Raw genomic sequence first — 7500 nt, forward strand, 5'->3', positions numbered from 1 at the left:
GTGAAATATGAGTGATAGCGTTTTCCGAGTCTGCAGTAAGGAATGCGATAGACCTCAGGAGCCCTTTGGTCATATTTCTCAAAGCCCCCTTAAGGGCCGTACACACACGTCGCTGCTAGTTACTCGCTCAGCGGATGAAGTCAATAGAATGTCTACGTGTTCCAGCGAGTCTCGCTGGCGAGTAGGCGAGGAGAGTACAAGCGATGCGATGTGGGCGGGTTCCGAGATAAACGTATTTTATCTTCGAGCGACGCGAGTTAAGCGAGTAACCAATTGTAATGCAGAATACAGATTATTGACAGGTGACGTTGCCCCTGTGGTGTTTTGACCACCCAACTTCTGCAGCCAACACACTTTGGTTAAAAGTGTTGAGGAAAATACATACAGTGTACACCATCAAAGGCTCATAAGCATGGTTGTGCACAGCACACGATCAACGTTAAACAGCGTAGGCCTACATTTTGTTTCGTACGGACGTTATTGGCGCCGACAGCGGGAACCATGACAACCAGTAAACAAAATCACCCAGAGCGAGTGGCAAGTAGGCGAGTGAGCAAGTAGCGAGTAAATAGCAGCGACGTGTGTGTACGGCCCTTTACTGTACATTTAGATAACTAAGAACACATTATATACAGTTTTTCTTGATCGCTTTCACACGATTTTTTAAACTGACTCACGCAAAGTCGTCATGATCACTATTTCAACAAAGCAAAAGACACGTTGTGCATATGTGTTAACACATTCTTGTTGACTTGACATATTTCCCATTCATATAACACAGTTTTTGCTAAACAGTTAACCTATGTGCCATTTAAGTAGTGCACATTTCATTGTTCAAGCTCTGATAACCATACAGAAAAATCTACTCCTGACTTTTAGAAATTACCGTCAGTTGTGTGAACACACCAGAGCACCTATTTGACACTCCTTCTCAAAAATCTTAATTTAGCAATCAGTCTTCATACACAGTCTTCTTGTTTGTTCTTGGCATGGAGTTCTTTTGCAAATTTACTGTAAGTGCATTCTCGTACTGCAACATCATATTTTACTTTACACATATTTTCTGTAATACCGTTATCAGCCATTAGTACGTTTTTGATTACAGTAAAAAAAATAAAAAAGGTAAACAAACAAACAAACAAAAACTACATCAAAGCATTCTGATTCTCAATCCAATTCTTTGCACTTTGCATTATTGTTACACGGACCCACTACCTAGCCTACTGACAATTTTACATATGAAAAGACACACAACTCAAATCTTTACGCAAAGCATTTACTGGGCATGCTATCTCTCAGTCAGTAGATCCTGATCAAGCAGAGTCAGTGGCTAAGTAAAAGAAACAACAATGGAACTGGCTTGAATGTTATGTAATTGACAACAGTGTTAAATAACGGCAAATTGTGTCAACATGATAGCCGTGTTTTGGATTTTTACGACCATTGTGTAATGACTGACTGGGAGTGTTCATACACTGCTATGCAGTGTGTATTGGACAGAAGACAGAGTTTGCTTTTATTGCATATGTTAAATATTTTGGAAACGTAGTAGCCTTTTGCAAACAAAGATGTTGTGTTTGGAGAATCGGTTTAACTGGTTAGCCCATTGCGTGAACTGGTATGAAAATGTGCTTTTTGGAGTGACAAGTGTGTCAAAGCTATCAAGAAAAACTGTAATAGTTTGCAGCAAAAACACAGAGCAGATTCCAAAATCCTCACCCAGCATCAAACCCACTTGACTAGGGGAGAAATAGGGCCCGGGCACTTTTGGCATATAGGGGCCCCTCATAATTAGCGGCGCAGAACTGACTCACCGGTGTGCCCCGCACCCTTGTAGGCCCCTATTTTCAGATTTTTTTAAAAAAAAAAATTACATTTACATATCTGAAAATAGGGCCCCAAGATGGTGCGGGGCCCACCGGGAACTGCCTGTTATGCCAGATGGCCAGGGGCCCAAGATGGTGCGGGGCCCACCGGGAACTGCCTGTTATGCCAGATGGCCAGGGCCCCAAGAGGGTGCGGGGCCCACCGGGAACTGCCTGTTATGCCAGATGGCCAGGGCCCCAAGAGGGTGCGGGGCCCACCGGGAACTGCCTGTTATGCCAGATGGCCAGGGCCCCAAGAGGGTGCGGGGCCCACCGGGAACTGCCTGTTATGCCAGATGGCCAGGGCCCCAAGAGGGTGCGGGGCCCACCGGGAAATGCCCGCTATGCCAGATGGCCAGGGCCCCAAGATGGTGCGGGGCCCACCGGGAACTGCCCGCTATGCCAGATGGCCAGGGCCCCAAGATGGTGCGGGGCCCACCGGGAAATGCCCACTATGCCAGATGGCCAGGGCCCCAAGATGGTGCGGGGCCCACCGGGAACTGCCTGTTATGCCAGATGGCCAGGGCCCCAAGATGGTGCGGGGCCCACCGGGAACTGCCTGTTATGCCAGATGGCCAGTCCAGCCCTGGGGCTATGTGGTATGTGCAGTGTTGCCAGATGTGTCAAACCAAATCCCGCCCAAAAGCTTCTCAAAAACCGCCAAAATGCGCTAAATTCCGCCCAAATTCAACAAATTACATTGACTTCTATGGGCCCAAAACGGCTGAAAAAAACGCCAAATGGCCAATTTTTCTGATTTTTACCCGCAGACGCTCATCCAAAGTAGCCCAATTAGGCTGGAACCCGCCCAATCTGGCAACACTGGGTATGTGTGCGTGCTTGAAGCCACACACAAAGCATCCAACCTCCAGGTGGGAACGCTTTAGTCTTTATGTCGTCACAATCCTATAAATATTTTGACAGCCTTTAGAAAGCATTATGTAATGGATTTAAAGCACGGCTTACATGGTGAACTGAGTGGTTGGTTTATGGAGGTATGAAGACCTAATGTGTGTGTGTGTGTGTGTGTGTGTGTGTGTGTGTGTGTGTGTGTGTGCGTGTGTGTGTGTGTGTGTGTGCGTGCGTGCGTGCGTGCGTGTGTGTGTGGTGAACTGAGTGGTTGCTTTATGGAGGTATGAAGACCTAATGTCTGTGTGTGTGTGTGTGTGTGTGTGTGTGTGTGTGTGTGTGTGTGTGTGTGTGTGTGTGTGTGTGTGTGTGTGTGTGTGTGTGTGTGTGTGTGTGTGTGTGTGTGTGTGTGTGGTGAACTGAGTGGTTGCTTTATGGAGGTATGGAGACCTTCCACAAAGAAGTTCAGAACGTGAACAAGGCTTATCGTCATCTGATGAGGGCCACATGTTCAAAGTATCTGTAACACCTTACTTGACGCCGGCGTCATACGTATGACATAACAGTGTCATAACACAGTCATTCATGTGTCTTAAACATTATGTTAAAGTCATAAACATTTATTTGTCATAACTGAAGGCATCTGAATATTGTTCCCAATCTCATTACATATCATTTCAATGTCCATGTATTGTTTAATCAGTGTTTGAATGAAATAAACTTTGTCTTTGTTCTCTGGCCACAGGTTTGAAACGGCCCTCCCCCAACTGATGACTTGACTTTGCCCTTGCTATTGGATCATTCAATATGACCTCACTCCCTGTAAATTCTCTGTAAATTCAGATGCTGGCCTGTGTTAGGGCTCTTCCTCTACTTGTACCTGTCCTGCTGTTAACACCTTTGGAGAGAGAGGGGGTGAGGGGGCCTTGAGATGGGCCTGTGTGGCCTGGTTCCCTCTCCCTCTCTCTCTCTCTCTCTCTCTCAAGCCAATTAAACCTTGCATTTCTGAATTCCAACTATTGCATTGGATCTGGTCTTAAATATTAATTAGTAGTAAAACCTAAATACTATCAGAACACAGTCATTCATGTGTCATAAACATTATGTTAAAGTCATAAACATTTTATAACTGTCATTTTATGAATTTGTCATTGAGTGACATTCATTAATGGTAAAGACAGCCCTAACAATGTCAACTTTTTATGACCATAAAACGTTTTTGACATTGACATCATGTTTATGACTCATCCGTAAGTGTGTCATGACACTGTTTTGACATAATTATGACGCTGTTATATCACACATATGATGATGCTGGCATGTAAACAAAATATCTTACATGTGGGAACCATGGAGGTAGTATAAGAACTGGAGAGAGTGAATAAGTCCCGCCTCCAGTCATTTCAATGGGAAATGCTAGGCTAGTGAATTCAGCCAAAATCGAACGAAATTTTCAGGTTCAAAGACGGAGTCGTTTCCACCGCCAGTTTACTCAGCCAATTACGTGCCACGTTAATGACTGACCTACGATTGACCAGAAAGATATATGGAAGACGGGCATTGGATGCATGGAGGTGCCCAACCACACACCTGCATAGGTATGTGTGCCCAACACTAAACTCGCGCACCCACCAATCGCGTCCACCCTCTTTGAGCGAAGTGGCGGCAGAATTGCGACGAGGAAGGGCCTTGCTAATCGGCGAAGCTAATCGGCCAATCCTGACCCCCTGGTGGGAGCACACTATGAGTCAAACACAACTGGGGTGAGGTGCGGTGGCTGAGTGAGAGCCCACCGGGGAAACCCTCATTGCTATTTTGACTCAGCACTCCACAGCATACAGTGCACACTACAAAGAACAAAACTACATGTATGCCCCACACGTGCAAGGGAGGGCAACCCCAAAAAGCGCCCCAAGGAAGTAGTGTGGAAGGACGGTACCATGCTCATTCCTCAGGGTGCGTAAGCCATTAAATAAAAATTACATTGCACTGCCGCTTTTATCCAAAGGAACGAACAGATATTTCTGGATATTGGTTACAGTCCCTGGAGCAGTGTGGGGTTAGGTGCCTTGCTCAAGGGCTCTTCAGCCATTGATGGAGGTGTAGGGAGAGGTAAGGTTGGGATTTGACCCTGTGACCTTAAGACCACCTCCCTAACCACTAGGCCACAGCTGCCCCCAGTCATGGAGGATTACAAGTTCAACTTTCAATTTACTACCCCCAAAGAAGCTACCGGATTGGCAATGGAATCAGAATACTTGAGCTACCAGCCTGAAGGCCTAACCACTTACCCATCACATACGCTGAAGGGTTTGGTACCTTCATGAGCAAGATACAATAGGCTAGCATTTACTGTGTCCCCTGTTTTCTGTGTTCAGGAATTTACCGCTTTCTATTCGTCACTGGACTTGGGTTTTCCACAGAATAATGGCCCGTGTACATCAGGCGCTACCTACGCGACCCAGGTAGCTGGGGTGGTTGAAGAAGTTTCGCCATTAATTCGTTTTATTCGCTCTGGACGCTGCACTGACATGTTTGATTCAGCTAATCACATAACGGCTCTGTCTTGACAGCCTGGGACATTCCTCGATATGAACGTTCCAATTGGTTTTCGCCGAACCGCGTCATAGCGAATTCGCTTAAGATTAGCTTGAGTTTAATCGTCAAAATTCGCCCTGGTCGCTCAAGAAACTTCGCTCCTGGCGAATTCGCTCTGGTAGCTTTATTCGCCTTACCTCCATTGAGAAACAATGACTCCCGCCATGCAGGTCGCTTAGTTCGCCTTCGATGTACACAGGGCTTTAGTCACCTCCAGCAACATAAGTCCACCTCCATGTCTACCAGTAGTGTTTCTCAACGGGGGCTCTAATGCCACCCAGAGGCCGTTTGGGAGCCCTACAGTAGGGACACATAGACAAGAATTCATTCATTCCTAAGAGAGAGGCGAAGGCAAGCGAACAGGAGCGAAGCGAAATTATTAAAGAAGTTTAATAGTAGCTACACACACTTACACAGACATCCATCAAGTACCCACACACACGCCGCACCTATGCATGCACACGTGTGCACAAGCACGCACACACACACACACACACACACACACACACACACACACACACACACACACACACACACACACACACACACACACACACACGTGCGCGCGCAAGAGAGAGAGAGAGAGATAGTGATCTGGTGCATATTTACACCAAAGTGAAAGGAATATAGCTACACTTACACATACATACAACAAGTACGTACACGTGGGCCGCACACATGCACACACACACACACACACACAAACACACACACGCACACGCACACGCACACGCACACGCACACGCACACACACGCACACGCACACGCACACGCACACGCACACGCACACACACACACAGCAGGGTGGGAACTGGTCTGGATGCGCTGGATGTTTTATGGTGTTTTTTTCCAGAGTCATTCGTCAAGAGTGGTATTTTTACACTGGGAAGTAAACATGCCCCTATGACGTACGCACACTAAGGCTTCTCTCTCTCTCTCTCTCTCTCTCTCTCTCTCTCTCTCTCTCTCTCTCTCTCTCTCTCTCTCTCTCTCTCATCTCTATCTCTGTCTCTTTGTCTCTGTCTCTCTCTGTCTCTGTCTCTGTCTCTGTCTCTCCCTCTCTCTCTCTCTCTCTCTCTCTCTCTCTCTATCTCTCTTTCTTTCTTTTCCCCCTCTTTGGTTTGTTGTTTATCCTGTTTTTTTCTGACTTGAGAGAAACAACCAAGTTCTGCTCTAGACTTTCTCAACGGGGGCTCTGCAGCCCCCCAGGGGGCCTTGGTGGGGAGCCCCATGGGGGGGGAGGCGTTGCGAAAGATACAGCTGAGAGGGGGTGGTGCTTAGTTCCCATTGGGGGCCATTAAGTTTTTTTTTTTTTTTTTTTTTTCATACTAAGGGGGGCGTTGGCAGATGATGAGGTCCAGGGGGGCGTTGGGAGGCTTATGATGAGGTCCAGGGGGGGCGTTGGGAGGCTTATGACGTGTGTGAGGTCCAGGGAATGTTTATTCAAAATGAAGGTGGAGAATCACTGGTTTACTCCCATGGGAGCGGTCCCAGTCCAATATAGCCTTGATGCAGGCTATTTTACCCAATTACTCTTTTTTTCTGTTTCCTTCACACCGTATTCTACTCCGATTCTGCTTTTAGTGGGATAATCAAGGACTTTTTACCTAACATTCTTTCATGTGTTAAATTACATAACATTACACTTACAATATTGCACTCTATTTTTTTAACTTTATTTGTTTGCACTGTTTTGTTCATTATCCTATAGTCTGTCTTGACGTGTCTTTCTACTGCATGTTAGGTAGGCTACATGGGCCGTTTCACAGGCGCAGTGTGTGGTAAGTCATTGTCAGTGGTGTAGTCTACGTAAAACGCTTGTATACGGAGTATACCCACCTCTAAATTTCAGGGACTTCCGTATACCCACTTAAAATTGATTGATCCATTGTTTTGAATAGCAATATATATATATACAGTATACGGTAACACTTTATTTTAGTGATACATCTATTAACACTAATACATACAATGTTAATGCCTGCATAAGTAACTTGTAAGGCATGTACTAAGCAAACGCTAAGACCTTCTAGGTCCTTACTAAAGTTAAATTGGTAATAAATCCCTTATTGCGCATGAACAAGACATTTGCGAATAATGTCTAACAAATGTTTGATTTTGCTTTGTACATGCCTTACACGTTAATTATACAGGCACATTGTATGTATTAGTGCTAATAGATATCCCT

Source organism: Engraulis encrasicolus, chromosome 21 (genome assembly GCF_034702125.1).
Source record: "Engraulis encrasicolus isolate BLACKSEA-1 chromosome 21, IST_EnEncr_1.0, whole genome shotgun sequence".
NCBI classification, from domain to species: domain Eukaryota; kingdom Metazoa; phylum Chordata; class Actinopteri; order Clupeiformes; family Engraulidae; genus Engraulis; species Engraulis encrasicolus.